This window comes from Orcinus orca, chromosome 15, assembly GCF_937001465.1.
Source record: "Orcinus orca chromosome 15, mOrcOrc1.1, whole genome shotgun sequence".
In the NCBI taxonomy this organism is placed as follows: Eukaryota; Metazoa; Chordata; class Mammalia; order Artiodactyla; family Delphinidae; genus Orcinus; species Orcinus orca.
Window position 1 is genome coordinate 40,839,540 of NC_064573.1, and position 22,279 is coordinate 40,861,818.

Sequence of the window (22,279 nt, forward strand, 5' to 3'; positions counted from 1 at the left end):
ATGATACCATGAGGTTTTTGTCTTTTTCTGTAGGGCTTATATCACTTAGCATAATGCCCTCAAGGTCCATCAGTGTTGTTGCAAATTGTACTATTTCCTCCTTTCTCAGCGCTGAATAGTATTCCATTTTATATATATATATATATATATACACACACACATATATATATGTATGTGTATATATATACATATATATGTATGTGTATATATATATCACATTTTCATTATGTGTTCATCCATTGATGGACAAAGTTGTTTGCATATCTTGGCTATTGTGAATAATACAGTGAACATGGGTGTTGTATAAAAGGAGAAAAGGTTAGCAGTCCCCTCGACAAGGATGGAAGAGGGCTTGCACAGCAACAGGGATGCAGAGGGCAAAGCGGAGATATTCCTGGACAGAGGGTTGGTGCCGACCAGCACTCACCAGCCTGAGAGGCTTGTCTGCCTGCCCGCTGGGGCAGGTGGGGGCTGGGAGCCGAGTCTCTGGCTTCAGAAGTCAAATCCCAGGGAGAGGACTGGGGTTGGCTGCATGAACACAGCCTGAAGGGGGCTAATGCACCACAGCTAGCCAGGAGGGAGTCCAGGAAAAAGTCTGGAACTGCCAAAGAGGCAAGAGACCATTGTTACAGGGTGCACGAGGAGAGGGGATTCAGAGTACCACCTAGATGAGTGCCAGACACTGGTGCGAGCCGCAGCTATCAGCGTGGATGCCAGAGACAGGCACAAAATGCTAACACTGCTGCTACAGTCACCAAGTAGCCTGTGTGTGCAAGCACAGGTCACTACCCACACCCCCCCTCCTGGGAGCCTGTGCAGCCTGCCACTGCCAGGGTCCCATGATCCAGGGACAACTTCCCCTGGAGAGCACACGGTGCACCTCAGGCTGTTGCAATGTCATGCTGGCCTCTGCTGCCTCAGGCTTGGCCCACATTCCATACCCCTCCCTACCCCCAGTCTGAGTGAGCCAGAGCCCCCTAATCAGCTGTTGCTTTAACCCCATCCTGTCTGAGCGAAGAACAGATGCCCTCAAGCGAGCTACATGCAGAGGCAGGGCCAAATCCAAAGCTGAACCCCAGGAGCTGTGCAAACAAAGAGAAAGGGAAATTTCTCCCAGCAGCCTTAGGATCATCAGATTATATCTCCACAATCAACTAGACGTACTCTATATCAGTGGAATACCTGAATAGACATTGAATCATCCCAAAATTGAGGCGGTGGACATTGGGAGCAACTGTAGACTTGGGGTTTGCTTTCTGCATCTAATTTGTTGCTGGTTTTATGTTTATCTTAGTTTAGTATTTAGAGTTTATTATCATTGGTAGATTTGTTTATTGATTTGGTGGCTCTCTTCCTTTTTCTTTAATATATAGATAGATATATTTGTTTTTTTCCTTTTCCCCTTTTTGTGAGTGTGTATGTGTATGCTTCTTTCTGTGATTTTTGTCTGTATAGGTTTGCTTTTACCATTTGTCCTATGGTTCTGTTTGTCTGTGTTTTTTTTACTTTTGTTTTGTTTTGTTTTGGATAGTTTTTAGCACTTGTTATCATTGGTGGATTTGCTTTTTGCTTTGGTTGCTTTCTTTCTTTTTTCTTTTCTTTTTATTACTTTTAAATTATTTTATTTTATTTTATTTTATTTTGCAGTACGCGGGCCTCTCACTGTTGTGGCCTCTCCCACTGCGGAACACAGGCTCCGGACACGCATGCTCAGTGGCCATGGCTCACAGCTCACGGGCCCAGCCGCTTCATGGCATGTGGGATCTTCCCGGACTGGGGCACGAACCCGCGTCCCCTGCATCAGCAGGCGGACTCTCAACCACTGCACCACCAGGGAAGCCCTAAATTTTTTATTTTTAATAATTTTTTTATTTTAATAACTTTATTTTATTTTATTTTTTTCTTTCTTTCTTTTTATCTACCTTTGCTTCTGAGCCGTGTGGCTCACAAGGTCTTCGTGCTCTGGCCAGTGTCAGGCCAGAGCCTCTGAGGTGGGAGAGCTGAGTTCAGAACATTGGTCCACCGGAGACCTCCTGGTTCTATGTAATATCAAACAGCGAAAGCTCTCCCAGTGATCTCCATCTCAGAGTAAAACCCAGCTCCACCCAACGACCATCAAGCTACAGTGCTAGACACCCTATACCAAACAACTAACAAGACAGGAACACAACCTCACCCATTAGCAGAGAGGCTGCCTAAAATCATAATGAGGTCACAGACACCCCAAAACACACCACCAGACGTGGTCCTGCCCACCATAAAGACAAGATTCAGCCTCATCCACCAGAACACAGGCACCAGTCCCCTCCATCAGGAAGACTACACAACCCACTGAACCAACCTTACCCACTGGGGGCAGACACCAAAACAGTGGGAACTATGAACCTACAGCCTGTGAAAAGGAGACCCCAAACACAGTAATTAAGCAAAATGAGAAGACAGAGAAGCACACAAAAGATGAAGGAGCAAGGTAAAAACCCACCAGACCAAATAAATGAAGAGGAAATAGGCAGTCTACTGGAAAAAGAATTCAGAGAAATGATAGTAAACATGATGCGAAATCTTGGAAATAGAATGGAGAAAATACAAGAAACATTTAACAAGGATCTAAAAGAACTAAAGAGCAAACAAACAATCATGAACAACACAATAAATGAAATTAAAAATTCTCTAGAAGGAATCAATAGGAGAATAACTAAGGCAGAGGAACAGATAAGTGACCTGGAAGATAAAAGAGTGGAAATAACTACTGCAGAGCAGAATAAAGAAAAAAGAATGAAATGATTTGAGGACAGTCTCAGAGACCTCTGGGACAACATTAAATGCACCAACATTCGAATTATAGGGGTCCCAGAAGAAGACAAAAAGAAAGGGACTGCGAAAATATTTGAAGAGATTATAGTTGAAAACTTCCCTAATATGGGATAGGAAATACTCAGTCAAGTCCAGGAAGTGCAGAGAGTCCCATACAGGATAAATCCAAGGAGAAACATGCCAGGACACATATTAATCAAACTATCAAAAATTAAATACAAAGAAAAAATATTAAAACCAACAAGGAAAAACCAACAAATAACATACAAGAGAATCCCCATAAGGTTAACAGCTGATCTTTCAGTAGAAACTCTGCAAGCCAAAAGGGAGTGGCACAATATATTTAAAGTGATGAAAGGTGAAAATCTACAACCAAGATTACTCTACCCAGCAAGGATCTCATTCAGATTAGATGGAGAAATTAAAACCTTTAGAGACAAGCAAAAGCTGAGAGAGTTCAGCACCACCAAACCAGCTTTACAACAAATGCTAAAGGAACTTCTCTAGGCAGAAAATACAACAGAAGGAAAGACCTACAATAGCAAACCCAAAACAATTAAGAAATGGTAAAAGGAACATACATATCAAAAATTGCCTTAAATGTAAATGGATTAAATGCTCCAACCAAAAGACATAGACTGGCTGAATGCATACAGAAACAAGACCCATATATATGCTGTCTACAAGAGACCCACTTCAGACCTAGGGACACATACGATGGAAAATTGAGGGGATGGCAAAAGAGATTCCATGCAAATGGAAATCAAAAAAAGCTGGAGTAGCAATTCTCGTATCAGACAAAATAGACTTTAAAATTGCCCTTTCATTTTCTTGGTGGTTTTCTTTACCGTGCAGAAGGTTTTTAATTTGATATAGTCCTACTTGTTTACTTTTTCTTTTGTTGCCTTTGTTTTTGGTGTCGAATCCAAAAAATCATTACGAAGACCACTGTCACGGAGCTTACCGCCTATGTTTCTTTTAGGAGTTTTATGGTTTCAGGTCTTACATTCAAGTGTTTAATCCATTTAGAGTTGATTTTTGGATATTGTGTAAAATAGGGGTGTAAGTCTCCTTTATTTCAACAGTATTTTGAAATTTTCAGTGTTCAAGTAATTTCTTCTCGAAAATTTGTTCATAAGTATTTTCTATGGTGTTGCAAAGGGAATTGTTTTAGTAATTTCATTTTCAGATTTTTCATTGCTAGCGTATAAAACACAACTTTTATATATTGTTCTTGTATCCTGCAACCTTGCTAAACTCATTTACTAATCCTATCAGTTTTTCAGTTGGTTTGTAAGAATATTCTTTATACATTAATTTTTATAGATTGAATCAGCTTTATATTCCTGTGACTAACCCATGTGGTCATTGTGTATATAATTTTTTATATGCTGCTGAAATTAGCTTGCTATTATTTTGTTGGAGATTTTTGTATCTGTATTGGTAAGGGATACTGATCTGTAATTTTGTCTTACTGTGATGTCATTGCATGGTTTTGGTATCAGGGTGATACTGACCTTAGAGAATCAGTTGGGAAGTATTTCCTCTTTTTTTTGGAGGAATATATATAAAGTGATGGTATTAATTCTTCTTTAAACATTTGGTAGAATTCATTAGTGAGGCTGTATGGTCCTGGGCCCATATTTGTTGTAACTTAAAAAAAAATTGATATGCAATCTCTCTTTCTGTTCTGTATCTATTCATATTTTCTACTTTTTCTTGAGTCGGTTTTGGTTGTTTGTGTTTTTCTAGTAATTTGTCCACTTTCGTCTATATGATCTATTTTTTTGTAAGCAGCTTATCCCCTTGTAATCCTTTTTATGTAGGTTGGTAGCAGTGTTCCCTTTTTAATTCCTTATTTTAGTAATTTTAGTCTTCTCTCTTTTTGTAATTGGTTTATCAGTGATAAAGATTTATCAGTGTTTTTGATATTTTCCATGAATGAATTTTTGTTTTCATTGATTTTCTCTCGTTTTTCTATACTCTATTTCTGCATGTCTTACATTTAGCTTGCTTTTGTTTTTCTTTTTTTTTTTTTTGTGGTACGTGGGCCTCTCACTGTTGTGGCCTCTCTCATTGTGGAGCACAGGCTCTGGACGCACAGGCTCAGTGGCCATGGCTCACGGGCCCAGCCGCTCCACAGCATGTGGGATCTTCCCGGACCGGGGCATGAACCTGCGTCCCCTGCATCGGCAGGTGGACTCTCAACCACTGCGCCACCAGGGAAGCCCTGTTTTTCTAATTTCTTATGACAGAAAATTAGGTTGAGATCTTTCTTTTTTAAACTGTAGTAAATGCCTTTACTACTATAAATGGTATAGATTTAAATGGTATAAATTGTATAAATTTACTCCCTCAAAGCACTTCTTTTTCTGTATCCCCTAAATTTTGATATGGTTTTGTTTTCCTTCATCTCAAAGTATTTACTCATTGGTTATTGAAGAGTGTGTTGTTTTATTTCTAACATATTTGTGAGCTTTCCAAATTTCTTTGTTATTGATTTCTAATTTCTTTATATCATGGTTGTAGAAACATATCTTGTATGATTTCAATCCTTTTGAATTTATTGAGACTTATTTTTCGGGCCAGTATATGGCCTATAATGGAGAATGTTGCATGTGCACTTGAGAAGAATATGTATTTCTGCTGTTGTTGGGCAGAGGGCTCTAAATATGCCTGTTCGATTTAGTTCAGTAGTCCCCAAACTTTTTGGCACCAGGGACCAATTTTGTGGAAGACAGTTTTTCCACAGACCGGCTGAGGGGGGATGATTTGGGGATGATTCAAGGGCATTATACTTATTGTGCACTTTATTTCCATTATTATTACACTGTAATATATAATGAAATAATTATACAACTCACCATAATGCAGAATCAGTGGGAGCCCTGAGCTTGTTTTCCTGCAACTAGATGGTCCTATCTGGGGGTGATGGGACACAGTGATACCCAAAGTGTGTTGCTTATGTCCAGTCTACTCCGTAAGATGCAGCTTGTCACTTGGCACTCACTGATAAAGTTTTGATATGAGCTTGCAAACAATTGATTTACTATGGTCTCTGTGAAGAGACCATACATTAGTTCTATGCTAATAATAATCTGTATTTGCAGCCACTCCCCAGCCTAGCATCACCACCTCAGCTCCATCTCAGATCATCAGGCATTAGATTCTCATAAGGAGCATGCAACCTAGATCCCTTGCATGTGCCTTTCATAGTAGGGTTTGTGCTCCTATGAGAATCTAAGGCCACCGCTGACCTTACAGGAGGTGGAGCTTAGGTGGTAATGAGAATGATGGGGAGCAGCTGTAAATACAGATGAAGCTTCACTTGCTCACCCGCTGCTCACCTTCTAATGTGTGGCCTGGTTCCAGTACTGGTCTGTGGCCCCGGGGTTGGGGATTCCTGGTTTAGTTGGTTTATAATGTTGTTCAAGTTGTCTATTTCTTTGCTGATCTTCTGTCTAGTTTGATGCATTATTGAAAGTTGAGTATTGAAGTCTCCAACTATTATTTTTGAACTGTTACACCCTTTAATTCTGTCAGTTTTTTCTTCTTGTATTTTGTGGCTCTGTTCAGCATGTATATGTTAATGATTATTATGTATTCTTGAAGGATTGTCAATCTTATCATTATAAAGTGTCATTCTTTGCCTCTAGTAATAATTTTTATCTTAAAGTCTGTTTGGTCTAACATTGATATAGCCTCTTCACCTCTCTTTTGGTTTCTGTTTGCATGGTATATCTTTTTCCATCCTTTCACCTTCAACATGTTTGTGCCTGAATATGAAGTATGTCTATTGCAGATGTCTTTTTGAATGATTCTGTTAAACCATTTCGCCAGTATCTGTCTTTTAATTGTTGTATTTAATCCATTTACATTTAATGTAATTACTGATGAGGAGATAACGAAGGACTTATTTCTTCTACTTTGCTACTTGTTTTCTATATGTCATTTTTTTGTTTCTTAATTCCTTATTATTTTCATTCAATACTTATTTGCTTTGTACCATTTTAATTTTCTTTTTGTTTCCTTTACTATACATTTTTGAGTTATTTTCTTAGTGGTTGCTGTGAGGATTACCATCAATTTCTTTCTTTTTAAAAAATTTCTTAATATATAGCAGTCTAATTAGGATTTTTATCAGCATAATTTCAATATACAAAATTTTGCTCCTAAATTCCTGGAACCACTAAATCTCCCAGTATTTGCTAAGAGGCTCTCTGTGTGTATTAGGGCAAACCTTTGACACTCAGCTGGGTAGCCGACAGCTCTTTCTTAACATTTACTTCCTGTGTGTACAGAGCCTCAAGGTCAGCTAGAGGTGAGAACCTAGGTCCTTCTTAGACCTTCTCTGAGCATGCACACATTTCTATACATGTATGTGTTCTTCTGGATTCCTAGGGAATATGTTGGAGTCTTTCAAAACTGTATGGACATCTCATTTCATAGGTTTTATTTTTTTTTTATTTTTTATTTTTTTAATTTTTTTTTGCGGTACACGGGCCTCTTACTGTTGTGGCCTCTTCCGTTGCAGAGCACAGGCTCTGGATGCACAGGCTCAGTGGCCATGGCTCACGGGCCCAGCCCAGCCGCTCTGTGGCATGTGGGATCTTCCTGGACCGGGGCATGAACCCGTGTCCCCTGCATCAGCAGGCGGACTTTCAATCACTGCGCCACCAGGGAAGCCCCATAGTTTTTATTTTTAAGCTTTTGTTTAGTCTATTGCTTGATCCAGATGTTATTCACTGTCTTAGGCAGCTATGAAAGTAAAACATTTTCCTGTAATTGTTTTCCATAAATGCTCCTGAGGGAAGGGCTTTTCACATTAGGTAAGTTCCAAGTCATTCAACTTCAGACAGACTGTTAAGTGGAGTCTCCCAGGGAACTACTAGACAGATAAAATAATGTGAACATTCTTTGGGACTAAGTCTTCAAAAAAGTTGCAGTTCCATTCTCTTTCTTCTGGTGGCTACAAGGTTGCACTAATAATGTGGGCTGTTACTTATCAAAGCTACTGCAGAGCAACATATTAGGAGATGGAACTAGAGGAAGTTAAGACACTTGTTCAAGGGTCAGATATAAAATGCATTTCTTGTAAATAGCATATAGTTGGGTCTTGCTTTTTTAATACAATGCCTGCCTTTCAATTGGGTGTTCATAAGAACATTTATATTTAATGTGGTTTGGGTTAAGTCTGTCATCTTGCTGTTTGCTTTCTATATGTCCAGTCTGTTCTTTGTTCTTTTCCCCTCTTCTCTGCATTTTTTGAATTAAATATTAGTGGTTGCTGTACAGTTTATAGTGTACATCTTTAAATAATGAAAGTCTGCCTTCAAGAATTATACAAATTGTATAGTTCAGGAAGCCTATAATAGTACACTTTCAGTACACTCCTGACATTTATGCTATTAATATATATTAACAGTGTTTTTCCTATAGGTATGTGATAAATCCCATAATACATTATTTTATTCTGATATCAATGATCTTTAAAGATATTTACATAATAAGAATAATATTCAAATATATTTACCCATGTGGTTACCATTCTAGTGCTCTTCATTCCTTTTATACAACCATATTTCCATCTGGTATCATTTCTTTCTGCCTGAAAGACATTTCTCCATGAAGGATATTAACATTTCTTATAGGTCTGTTAGCCAAATTCTTTTGGCTTTTTATGTCTGACAATATATCTTTTCCTCATTTTTAAAAGATACTGTGATTATTTATACATGTCTCTATATTTTAAATCTCATTCTTTGTTTTCTATTTACCTTGCTTTTCTTAATGTCCCTTTTCCATTACACTGACATTTTAAATTATTTTTTAATTCACATTTCCCATTTATAATTTGGAATTTATACACTAGATTTGTCTTAGTGCTTGCCATTTACATTCAAGATCATGCATAATTATTAAATTCTACATCTTGACCTTCCTGCTAGTCATTTTACTCTTACCATATTTTCATGGATTACAATTGTTTTGTTTAGTCTTTTGAACTCCAGAATGTAGATAATATTATTGTTCTTTTATATAATTATTTCTTCTAAATATATATTATATATAACATATAAAGATTATTTATCTTTATTTTATAAATCCAGTTGTTTTTAGGCTTATATCCAAATTCACTAGTTTCTTTCCATATTTCTTTTTCTGGTCAGTTGGTTTTTTCCTCTGCAGGTGTTTTTTCCCCCTAAAATTAGTGCTTTAGAAGTTCCTTTAGTTAGTCAGTGGTTGGTTATTTCTTAATTTTCTAGCTGAAGATATTTTTATTTAGACCTATTAACTCTTAAACTCTTTTTAAAAAGGTTATTTTATTTTCTATATTCCATTATACCTCCTGTTGAGAAATGTGCTGTCAGTCCTATTGTCCTCTCTGTAGATGATCTGTCTCTTTTTCTTGAAGGTCTTCACATTTTTTTCTTTATCATTCTATGGTGTTCTACAGATTCACTACAATGTGTCTAGGAGGAGACCTCAAAATAGTTATGCTTTTTGATATATGTATTTTTTAAACTTCTGAATTCATGACTTTTATCAGTGTGGAGAATTATTATCTTCTTAAACTTAAAGAGGGAAAGAAGTTATGTAAAAATGAGTAGGAAGATTTAGAAAATAATAAAAGAGGAAAAAAAACAAATTTAGAAAGTAGGAACTCAATAGGTTTCAATAGAAATTTAGATAACATTAAAAAGAGAATTGATGAAGCAAAATCTGGATGTGCAGATATATCCCCAAATGCAGTCATTGTTCATTCATTCCTTTCCCTCTAATTCCTTGCACTTAGAAATCTGCTTCATTTTCCTTACTTCGCCAGAATCCAAGGTTTAGTCTCTTCTTCCCCCCACTCTCTCCAGTCCCAGAAGCTGTAGGTTCCTGGTATAGGCAATTGCTCCCAGAGAAAATTAAGCTTTAGTTTTCTGTTATAGCTTACTCCTCTGGTTTCATTTTGCCATTTCTTTTAAATTTTAATTTTTGGGTCCTTGAGGATTACCTGTACTTATGAGTGAGCTCAATAATACATTTAAGATGCTTGTGTTCTCTCTCTCTCTCCCCATCTATCTATATATAATACTTAAATAAGCAGTCTCAGATTTTCATTTTAGAAAGGTACTTTTGGCTACTCTGAGAAGAATGAATTGTAAGAATCAGAAATAAAACAAGTAGAACAAAGTAGTAAATTGAATAAGTAATCCAAGCAAGAGATACAGGCAGATATCAGCAGATTAGAGAACAGTTTAATATGGATTATGTGGGAGGTGCAAAAAGTCAAAGATGACTATTTTAAAGCTTAACAGAACTTTGTATATCAATTATTACATACCTTTTGGGGTAACAGCTTGATCATTATAAATTTATAAACTATAGTTAATATTGTTCTATTTCTTTAGTGGACATTATTGCATTGATAGATGTTTATTATTAGCTCAAGTTCAAATGCTATACCTCTGATAATGGACTTTGGGGAAATGGATATAGACAAATTTTTGTGTAATCTATTTTCTGTAAAAGACAAACATCTTTCTATTCCTCCCTGCTTACCTATGACAGAATCTGTTTATTTACTTCAAATTCAGGTGGCACACCCTGTTGAAGTGAGAATTACAAGGTGGCTATTTTTATGTTGTGTCCTTTTATTGTTTTATTAATGCCTTTCTAGCAAACATTTTATTTCCAACTTATAAACTAGTTGGTATCTACTGACCCAAATAAACTGTGATGTGATTATATTCTGATAGAGCTGTGGATAAAAACTGTCAGCTTTCCATTATATGATACTTTGGGGGTTTGACAGTCTTGTACGAAGGTTAATGGACATTTAAAATATAACAATTTCTTCTAATATAACATTGTTTAGTGAGTAAGCTGGACATATGCATACAAGTTTCTCTCCTTCTGTATTTGATTTTAAGAACCTGGGAAATGTTCCCAACTCTTACAAAGATATATTTTATAAATTTTCATTCACTTGACTTTTTTTCTAGTACATAGTACAACCTAAAGATTTTAAACATTGAAAAAATACAACACTGTTAGTCACAACTAATAAATTAAAATAAACATGTGCTTTTAAAAGTGTAGACATTTATTAATAATAAATATATATGATGTTTATTATTATTAAATTACTATCTGCTTATTATAGATTTCTTGAAAAGTAAAGAAAAATGAAAGAAAAATACTACTGTTCTACTATCTAGAGACGTCTGTTAACACAGATTACATATTGAATATATGATATATGTTTCTTTAAAATCATTTCTTAATATACTTTGCTTTTCCCAGCTTCCTCAGTTCTAGTATACACTAATATTAAATGATCAGATAATTACTCGTTTTGAAAGCTTTAGTTAGCAGCTCTGTTTCAAGTTTTATATTTTAATGCCCCAGTATATACTGTACCCTGAGGAAGTCGAACAGTACTTGAATATGCAAACATTGACACCTAACTGAAGGCATGCCAGACCTGCTGAGAGCTTCTAATACCATGTGAAATAATAGTGGTGAGAGGTGAGGCTAACTTTTCCAAATGGCAAAAGCAGCAGTCCAGAAAGCTAAAACCTTTTCTTCTCACTTCCCATTCACTTAAACTTCACATTGTAACATGGGGTGCTCTGATCATGAGCCTGCTTCTGTGGGATCCTGATAACATAAACCGAGGTATTAAACATCAGTCAGTATACATTCTATGACTTATAGGCAGATCTGTCTCCCAATTGAAACATACATTTACTTTTAATCAATGTGGGCAAAAAAAATTTTTTTTAAGGGAACAAATCTGGCATTAAGAGCATGGATAATATCCTTAGGGAGATAGTAGAAACATTTCTACCAGTAATATTTGAAATAGTTTGGCAGTTTGGAAGGTGATTAAAGGAAGATTGTCTTTATTAATTATTAACTTTATTAATTATTAAATCATCTTTTGAAATAACTGCCTTGTAAAGTTGAATATTTCAGTGCAAAGACAACAGGACATATCTGAGTTAACAATCAGATAACACTTCAATTTGCATTTTAAAGCTTATATCTAATCTAAGAACTTTAACTCAAAGATCCTTTATGTTTTGGTAGCCAAATTTATTTAGTATTCAAATATATATATATATATTTATAACAAATTATGTATATATATAAAACAAATCACTTTCAAATTTCTTAAGCAAACTGTTAAACTTAATTCTATTTGATACATACTTTTCGTTTTCTTACATGTTTTCTCCAGTTAAATATCTTTTCTGTAAGTGCTAGGTAACAAACAATTGTTTAACAACAAGCTGATTCATCATCTCCATAAATATTCCGAAAAATCAATGATACAATGTATTTTCAGCAACATAGGTATTGCTTATGATTAATTTTCAAATTTTGTGCATCTTATTAAAAAGATAATAAAAGCTTTATGAAAACTCCCGGTTATAGCAATAAAATACTAATTACTGCTCAAGAAGAGGACAGGTCTATATTGTAAACTATAGAAAAATTGTCCTCAAAATTTCAACTAGAGAATGCAATGTAGTTTCTTTGGCTTTTTCTTTGTCTACATCCAAACAATAATTTCTTTCAAAATCATGGTGCTTTCTGATGCATTTGAAAGAAAAGCAACCATGTCCAGTGACTTAGCTGCCAGAAGAGACACCCTTCTCCACCTGTGCTTGTTTTGCTCCAGTAAATAAACACACAACTTACTTCTTTTAGGCTCTGAGCAAAATCAGTTTCTGTATGCAATACTGAATCATCCCTCAGGGGTGCCTCTCCTGGACACGATTTACCTGGCTGGGGGTGGTAGGACACTGCCTACTGGAAACCCCCCTCCCGCGTCCCTCTCCCATGGGAGGTCTAGGCAGAGCGGAGCCACTGACCTTAGGGAAGCCTGACGTCCTGCTGCCTTCTGCAGGGCTCCGAGGGCCTCTACCCTTCGCTCCCCAAAGGCCAGGGAAGAGGAGAGAATAGGGAGAGGACTCGGTGTCCTAGTCCCTGGAGATAACCTTAAGTGGATGAAAGGGGCCGACAGAGGGTACGGCTGAGCTTGCTGGGACTGGAGGGAATCCCGCTAAGAGAGCCGATGGCCAGCAGGGACTCCTCTATTTCCCTGGGAAGGCGGCCTCCTTCCTGCTTCCATGTGGGAACGTGGCGATGGACTGGGTTAGGGCAAGCTTTTTTCTGGTCCTTGGACCTTTGGAAGGTGACATCACACGCCCAGCATGACTGCGCCTCTGACCCCAAGGAGTGAGGAGAGAGATGCCTTTCCAGGGCCAGGAGGTTGAGCTGCTACCCTGGCGGCTGCTGAGTCGGGGCCGGGGTCTGCAGCCTGCGTCGCCTTGTCCTCTGAGTGCTGAGTGCCCTGCGTGGCCCAGCCCTGCTAGGGAAGGACTCAGATCTCCTGTGAGCCCTCACACTCTGGGCATTGGGGCGGAGAACGCAGAGGAGAAAGGGCCTTGGCCTTCCTCCCCTCCAATCGTTGCCAAGGCAACCGTGCAGTTGGCGGTGGACGCTAGGGAGGCTGGAGCTCGGATCCCCTTTGCGGAGCGTGCGCGTGGTTGGAGGACTAGCCGAGAGCCAGCTCGAGGTCGCGGACAGGGGGCGGGGTTGGCGAGGCAGGCGAGGCAGAGGTTTGCCGGATGGAGGGCGCCTTTCTCACCTCCACCCCTCCAGTGTTGCCATGGAGACCGTCAGGGCACCCTCACCTGTACACGCTGCTACAGCTGCTGCTGCCTAAGTAAAAGAAACAGATACCGGAGCCCTCTTTTGCCCCAGCGGTCTCTACCAGGAACTCTAACCCAGCAGCTGCCACTGCTCGCCTCCCACAAACAGGAAACGAGGGCAGACGTCCAAAATTCGCCTCGGGTTCCTCCACCATGTCTTCCTTTATTCAGCTTTCCGCCCAGAATTTTATATCTCAGTGTCTTGCACAATAGCCGGTCTGGAAGGATGAAAAAGCGGCTCCCTTGATACTTAACTGCGTCTGCCCTACACCTCTTCTTAACAGCTTATTTAGTTCCACAGAACACTGTCCTGGGCCAAATCTAATTATCAACAGAAAGGGATTTTAAATTGTTTTTATTTTTAATTAACCGCAGATATGTGAAATTTCTAGTTTTCATTTATAGTATATGGATAATATTTATAGGAATGTCTTTTTACTGAAATTAACTACTTTTGGACAAATGAGTGGAATAATTATGTGTCGGAATATCTATCATAATAGAGAGAGAATGGACTGTTCAGAAGCCGCTTCCCTGTTTTTTTTCCAGTTCTTTATGCCAGTCCAGTGCTAAAATCTCTCTTTTCTGGGCTCTATTCCATCCACATTTGAGATCAATTTTTGGCTTTGCAAGGGGGGTTATTTTAGCATGTGTCTGTCTTTGAAGTAAGGAGGGGGGGTAAATTAAATTCTCTAGAATACTTATACTCTGCTCAGGTTCAAAATTTAGTGCATGGTTGCATCTCTACTGACTACCAGCATGAATGCACTTAGCAAGAAGGACTCTCCCTGATTAGAGCAAGTTGACACATCTGTGATCTTGAATTGCCAGCCATACCCTGGCAGGCTCTATGAACTGCTGTTGGTCACAACCTCTTACCTCTCAAATTTCTTTCCTTTCTAATGTGTATATCATACAGCTTTCATTCTCTGAAAGCACCCTGTTAGCTTTTGCCACTGTTAATCATGAGTTTCCTTACATAGTTCTGCAGTTTTGAATAGAGCAGCCTTTTCAATTGACTTTAATGGTACCTCTTTAGAAAATCCCAACAATGCAGGGTAACTATTTTTTTCCTAAAGCTGATAGGCGAGGTACTTAATAATTTCATTTTGTCACACTTCCTGTGTCCCAGGGTTTTCAAAGCCACTGAAAAAGATTTTTATAGAGTCCAAGCCCTAGCTAAAGCTATGAATTGGAAACACTTTTCTCTTTGGTGTCCAAATCTGTTTGGTTGCAACCTCTTCCAAAGGACACTAGGGTTTCCTAAACAATAAATCTGATTCCCCCCTCTCGTTTGTCATCCTACTTGACTTCTCCCAAGAATTTGACCCTCTTGATTGAACCTCTCATTTTCCTTGAAAATCTGTCCTTCCTTCTCCTGGCCCTTCTCTGGCCTCTTTGAAGGCTCTTTCATAGTCTTTTCCTTTTTCCTTTTCTTTTTTCAATATTACTTGTTGGTCTTCTGCTTTATCCATCCTGCCTATTTTCCCAGGCCTTGCTGTTGACATCCATAGCTGCATCTGCCCTATTATTCTCGTCTTCTAAATCTGTGTTATCTTGTGCAGACTTTTCTCTGAACCCTAGAACCCTATTTCTAGCTACTTCATGGGCATTTCTACTTGTCTTCCCTATGGGCATCTCAAATTCAACCTGTCTCTCACTGAACTACGTTCCTCTCCAAAACTTGCTTTTCCAACTGTATTTTATATCTCCATGAGTGACCCTCCTATCCCCCCAGTTACCCAAGATAAGAACCATGAGAGGCATTTATTGATTCTTACATTTATCTGATCACATTTCTTATTGGTATCTAGCATGTGCCAGGCCAACACTGTCACGAAGCTTAATACTAGTGGGAAAGACAGAGGGCTACACTTAAAACTGAGTAATCAAATGACAGCTTTTGACAAAGTCTACTACATAAGTAAGTTGGGGTGCTGTATGACAAAGAATAAGGTGGGAGGAGCATGGGATGATCAAAGCAAAGTTCTGTGTGTTAAGTTGCAATGAAGGATGAGAAGAAGGTGAACATTTAAGTTGCTGGAGAAAGAACAGTCTAGGCAGAGAGCAGAGCATCACAACGATCCAAGGTGGAGAAGCTCTTCTTGTGTTCAAGGAATTGGCATAAAAGCCAATGTTCATGTTGGGAAGGGAAAAGTGGGGCACAGTGAGAGTGAAGAGGGAGGCTGGGAACAGATTTTACAGGACTTTGTGCGCCCTGCTGAGGAGTTTGGATTTCATCTTATGTGCAGTGGGAAGCTGCTGAATGTTTTTAAGAAGAGTAGCATGAACTGTTTTATCATTTTAAAAGATGATTCTGGCTGTGGGGTGGAGAATGAATTGGAGGAGGTGACAGTTTGGAGGTGGAGAGGAAATTAATGACTATGGAAGTGATCCAGTTTAGTGACAGTGCAGTGTGGGCATGGAAAGGGAGATAAGGGAACAAATACGAGGTATTTTCAGTGGTCTTTTTTATCGCTCAATTGGGTCTCAATCTCATTTCCGTCCTTAGAGTGTACTGTGCCATTTGGGGCTTCCCACACCCAGGTCCTGACTACTACCTCCTAAAAGAATAAGGCCTTATTCTTTGAAAACCTTAACTGTCAGTGATCGTCACATGATAGCTGACAGGGAGAATTTAGGTAGATAAGAAAGAAAGATAATAGATAGGAAAGCAGGTTCTAGAGTTAAGCTGCCTTGGCTCCTGTCCAAGCTCCATGACTTACTAGCTGTGTCACTTTGGACAAATTGCTTAACCTTTCTGTTTCATCTTTTCCAGTTATACGACAGGAATCATAGTAATAATACTTATTTATAGGACTTTAGAGGGCTTAACTAATACATATAATACACAGTACATGGTAAATGCTCAGTAAGTGTTAGATGATGATGCTGGTGCTAATGATAATGATAGATGACTTGAGATCTCACTCTGATGATCATTTGAATGTAACCATTAGAGGGAAGTTCTACAGCCTTTACTTTTAACTTACTAGTAAGTCTAAGAATCGGAAGAGGAAGGGCATTATGGCTAAACTTTAGGGTGAAAGGAAATGGGAAATGTTTTGACAGACAGGCATCCTAGGGTTGCTGCCCCTCAAATATCTCTACTTGGAAAAATTGACCATGAGAAAAGAGTTTTCTCTTCCATTCTGATTTTTTAAGCCTGTGTTTTGCTATTTTATTTTTTCTTATTTGAGTGATCTGCAAGAAAAAGGAATATGGAACTTTAATTGTGGCGAGGATGACAGAATGTCTTTAAGTTGGGAAAAATTGGGGCTTGTTGCTACTTGGTGATCTTTTTTTTTTTTGTCTTGCTGATTCCATATTAAAGGCTCCTCAGTAATTCCACACTTTCATTTTCCTAAGTTCTCATCTGCCAGTATTGATTGCCTTGTTTTATGAAGTAATCACTGTCCTTCATGAATGACCTATGTTCCATAATTTTCCAAATCAGTTATCAAGGCTTCTCAGTATTGAATAAATAAATGGATGAATTAATCAATTATAGAGTATCATTTTCATCATTTTCCTTGTTTTTCTATTATTGTTGCCCTCTGTCTAAATTAGACCCTCATTCACTTTCTCCAGGAATATATGTGTTATCTTTTTAAAATCTCTCTGCTTGACTTTTACATATTCATGGCAGATTAATTTTCTCAAAGTATGCAGCTATTCATGTCACTCTTTCATTCAAAAAATTCAAAAGCTGTTCACTGAGATGAAAGTTACAAACTGGCAAAGGATTCATATTCAGACTATATACAGAACTATAAATTAAAAAGACAGACCACCCAATAAAAAATTGAGCAAGAGACTACGAGAGATACCTAACAAAAGTGGCTCTCCAATTGACTAATAAATGAAAGCAAGGATCTTCAGTCTCATTAGTCATGAGAGAATGAAAAAACCACAAGAAAGTCATCAGAGAAATGAAAATCATACCCACCAGAATGACTGCAATGAAAAAGAATGACATTGCCAAGTGTTGGTGAGATTGTAGCACAAGCATGCTCAGATACTCTGGTGGGACAGTAAATTAATACTGATGTTTGGCATAATCTACAGAAGTTGAATACATGAATCTCTATGGAGAAACTCTACTCCTTGGGTATATACTAAAAAGAAATGAGTGATGGGTGAACCAAAAAAAAAATAAATAAAGGAAACTGTTATAGCAGTATTATTTTTAATAGCTGAAAACTGGAAACAACATAAATGTTTATCTTGAGGGAAATGGTTAAGTAAATTATGGCATATTCTATAATGGAATAAATGCTATATAGCAGTAATAGATAAAAAATACTGCTCTACACTACAACGTGTATGAATCCCACAAACATAATGGCATAACAAGATAGGCAACCTAAATCTATTTTAAGTTAAGGTAGTGGTTATCTTTGGGGAGGTGAGCAAAGTTAGTGATTGGGAAGAGGCATGAGGAAGCTTGTGGTTATGCTGCTACTCTTTTTTTACGCGGGCCTCTCACTGTTGTGGCCTCTCCCGTTGCGGAGCACAGGCTCCGGACGCGCAGGCTCAGCGGCCATGGCTCACGGGCCCAGCCGCTCCACGGCATGTGGGATCCTCCCGGACCGGGGCACGAACCCGTGCCCCCTGCATCGGCAGGCGGACTCTCAACCACTGCGCCACCAGGGAAGCCCTATGCTGCCACTCTTATATTTCTTAATCTCAGTGATCTTTATATGGGTGTGTTTAATTTGTGTAAATTCATCAGGATGTATACGTTTTGTGCATTTTTTACTCTGTGTTATATTTCAATTAAAATATTTATTTTTAGAAAAAGGCTTCTCATTAACTGTTGTATTAGGTTACTCCAGATTGGCGTTCAAGCCTCCCCTAATTGGATTGTAATTTAGTTTTCCAGGCCATCCCTCTTCTATCTTTGCACAAGTCCCATGTTTCCATCAGAATTGATTAGTAAATCAGGCAGAAGCTTCCATTTGTTCTTCATATATATCATTTTCTTCATTTTAGAAGAGGAACCCTCTGAATTTCAGTTGGACACCTGACTGCTTTTGACCAATCTACTGACTACATTTTGTAGCTTTCCTTGCCTCTAGGTGTGGCCCTGTGGTTAATTTTGGACTGGTGTTATGTAACCAGCCGTGCTGAATGCAACTTATTCACTATACTTTCTCTTTATTACTTTTATTTCTGGGTGGGAACTAGTGATGTCTGGAGAATCCTCAGAAGTCACATGCTTCTAACGGCAAAGCTACCAGGCTGGCTTTGACCCACTAGACTTTAGATGAGAGAGGAATATGTTTCTATCTCACTTAAGCTACAACATTTTGAGGTCTGTTTATTACAAGCTAGTCTCTGCATTTAGCACACTTAGTATTTCGTAAACATTGTGATTCATTATGTGCTTCTGTCCATTAAGTGAGGCAAATCACTCTTTCCAGAGGTTTCCTAGGTTCCTACTGAAATGACCTCCAGGCTGTGCCATATTCATTGTTTGTCTCCTGCAGTGCTTTCCATTTCCTGTATATGTGACCATGAGCCTCAGCTTCCTTTTCTGTAAAATGGGAATAGCATGATTATTATCAAGATTAGAAGATATAATACATGTAAATGTTAAGCACAGCCTGGGGTACATATTAAGCTGTCAACAGATATAGTCTTATTTTCACATAATAGTTTGCATTTACATTCATGACATTATAGAATTAAGCAAAGGCACAGCACAGAAGATCAGTGTATGTTAGAGGGAGATACCAAAGTTAAGGGGATTTAAAAGACTAGCTCATCTTGTTTTATGACTCCAGGCCTTCTAGAAATTTGTGATTATTTCATAAATATTGGAAATAGTGCAATGTGTACATAAATATACTCATGACTAAGCAACTCTACCTTAGTTATATATCCAAAAGATGTAAGTGCATGAGTATTCCAAAACCATGCACAAAATATTCACAGCAGAATTCTTTTTAATAGACAAATGGAAGCGACTCAGTTGTTTCCTATCTATAGGAGCAAAACTAGCTCTTAATGTTGGCATATTTCTTTTAACTGTCCCATGGTTCTCTTTCCCCTTAAATATAGGGGATAATAACTCCTGACTGTTGACTCCTTAAGAATGTGACTTAAATATTACACAGTGCTATGGGAAAAGTTGCTAAACACATGTTACAAATAAATTATACTTCTAATCTGAGTACTTTCTAGAATCGTCTAGCAATTTTCTTGTATCTAAAGTACTTTAAATTCTCTGAATAGGGTGGTTAATGCCTTTGGTTTTTGTTTGTCTGAAAATTCTCATTCTGGAATGATCATTTACCTGACTATACAGTTCTAAATTAATATGTATTTGCACATAGAATCATGAAGCTACTATTCTACTGTCTTCTGACTTTGTGACTATTGAGAAGTTTGTAGTCAGATACAGAGTTGGTCCTTAAGAGTGATTCGTCGTATCTTTTTGGCTGTTCGTTGTTATAGTTATCTGCAATTTTACTATGACGTATTCAAGAGTGTATTTTTTAAAACAAAATTATCCTGATTGGGATTCCTTGTATTTCTTAAATCTGAGGGCTAATAGCTGTATCAATTTTCCCTCAATGTTTCCCCCAACGAAGAGACAAATGAAAGCAAAACAAGTCACCATGTCGCCTCTATTTACAAATGGGCGGATTTTTTTTCTACCCCATCCTTTCACTATATGTCTTAACCTTTTTTTCAGAGTCCTGTTTTTAGGTGGTGGTTTCTGTTTTAAGTCATTGTTCGCATGACCCTAGAAATTTGCCTTACTTGGTGGAAAATTTCTTTAAAAAAAAAAAACTAATGGAAGTGGATGTTTTAGATCCTTGGCAGATTTTTATTTTTCAATATGAATTGTTCTAAGAATATGAAGAAATATTTTTAGAAATATATATAGTTAAAAATAGGTATAATAGATTTTTGTTATATTTTAATTTTCTGTGAATTTTCAATTGATTTTTAAAAATCGACCAAGGTTACTTTACAAAAAATGTCTTGAATTGATTTTTGGTCCCCTTGAATAACTTCCTACTGTGTCACACAGTAAAACAAGGCTTTCACTCTCCAAAGGAGTCCATGGCCTTTTACATTTTTTCTTTTAAAATATATATTTTAAACTACTTATAATTTTTTTCTAAATTTAAATGTTATATGTTTAATAAAATTTTAAATAATTTAAAATTATTAAAAATAATTATATTTTAAATTGTTTTAGATCAATTTTAGGTTCATGGCAATATTGAGTAAAAACTACGATTTCCCGTATAACCCCTGCCCTTACACATATGCAGCCTCCCCCATTATCAACATTCTACACCAGAGTGGTGCATTTGTTATAATTGAGGAACCGACACTGCACATCATTATTATCCAAAATTGACAGTTTACATTAGGATTCGCTCCTGGTATACATTCTATGGGTTTTGACAAATATATCCATTATTACAATACTGTAAAGAATAGTTTCTCTGCCCTAAAAATTCCCTTTGCTTTGCCTATTTGTCCCTTCCTCCCTCTTAACCCCTGGTGACCACTGATCCTCTTACTGTCTCCATAGTTTTGCCTTTTCATATAGTTTGAATAGTATAGTGTGTGGCCTTATTAGATTGGCTTATTTCATGAGTAGTATGCATTTAAGATTCCTTCATGTCTTTTCACGGTTTGCTAGCTCATTCATTTTAGCACGGTATACCACAATTTATTATCCATTCACCTGCTGAAAGATATCTTGGTTGTTTCCAAGTTTTGGCAATTATGAATAAAACTGCTATAAACATCCGTGTGCAGGCTTTTATATGGACATAATTTTCAGCTCCTTTGAGTAAATACCAAGGAGCATAATTACTGGATCACATGGTAAGAATATGTTCAGTTTTGTAAGAAATTGCCAAAGTGTTTTCCAAATCGGCTGTCCCATTTTGAATTCCCATCAGCAATAAGTGAGAGTTCTGTTGCTCCACAACCTGACCAGCACTAGGTGTTGTCAGTGTTCTGGATTTTGGCCATTCTAATAAGTGTGTAGGGGTATCTTATTGTTTTAATTTTCATTTTCCTGATGACATATAGTGCTTGCTTTCCATCTATATATCTTCTTCAGTGAGCTATCTGTCCAGGTCTTTTGCCCATTTTAAAATCAGTGTGTTGGTTTTCTTATTGTTGGATTTTAAGAGTTCTCTGTCTATTTTGGATAACAATCTTTTCTCAGATATTTTTGCAAATATTTTCTTCTAACCTATGACTTGTCTTCTCAATCTCTTGATACTGTCTTTCACAGAGCAGAAGTTTTTAATTTTAGTGGAGTCCAGCTTATCAATTATTTCTTACCCTTAGTGTTGTACCAAAAAATCATTGCCATGCCTAGGGTCATCTAGTTTTTTTCCTATATTATCTTCTAGGAGTTTTTATAGGTTTGAATTTTACACTTAGGTCTGTGGTTCATTTTGAGTTAATTTTTGTGAAGAATATAAGGTCTGGTGTCTAGATTCCTTTTCTTTTTTTTTTTTTCACCTATAGATGTGCAGTTATTCCAACACCATTAGTTGAAAAGAATATCTTTTCTCCATTGTGTTTCCTTTGCCTCTTTTTCAAAGACCAGTTGACTATATTCATGTAGATTTATTTCTGCACTTTATATTGTGTTCCATTGTTCTATTTGTTCTTTCACCAATGTGACACTGTCTTGATCACTGTTGATCACTTCATAGTAAGTCTTATTTTTTATTTTTTTATTTTTTGCAGTATGCGGGCCT

The 22,279-nt window shown here is 37.5% G+C and overlaps 1 protein-coding gene and 1 pseudogene across 5 annotated transcripts in view; both read left to right on the forward strand.

The window, feature by feature from the left end:
• The window catches only part of NOL4 (nucleolar protein 4), a 400,768-nt gene that overhangs the window by 63,298 nt on the left and 315,191 nt on the right, over positions 1 to 22,279 (forward strand). The gene's annotated exons all lie outside the window — the stretch shown is intronic.
• LOC117202842 (uncharacterized) lies at positions 297 to 396 on the forward strand (annotated as a pseudogene).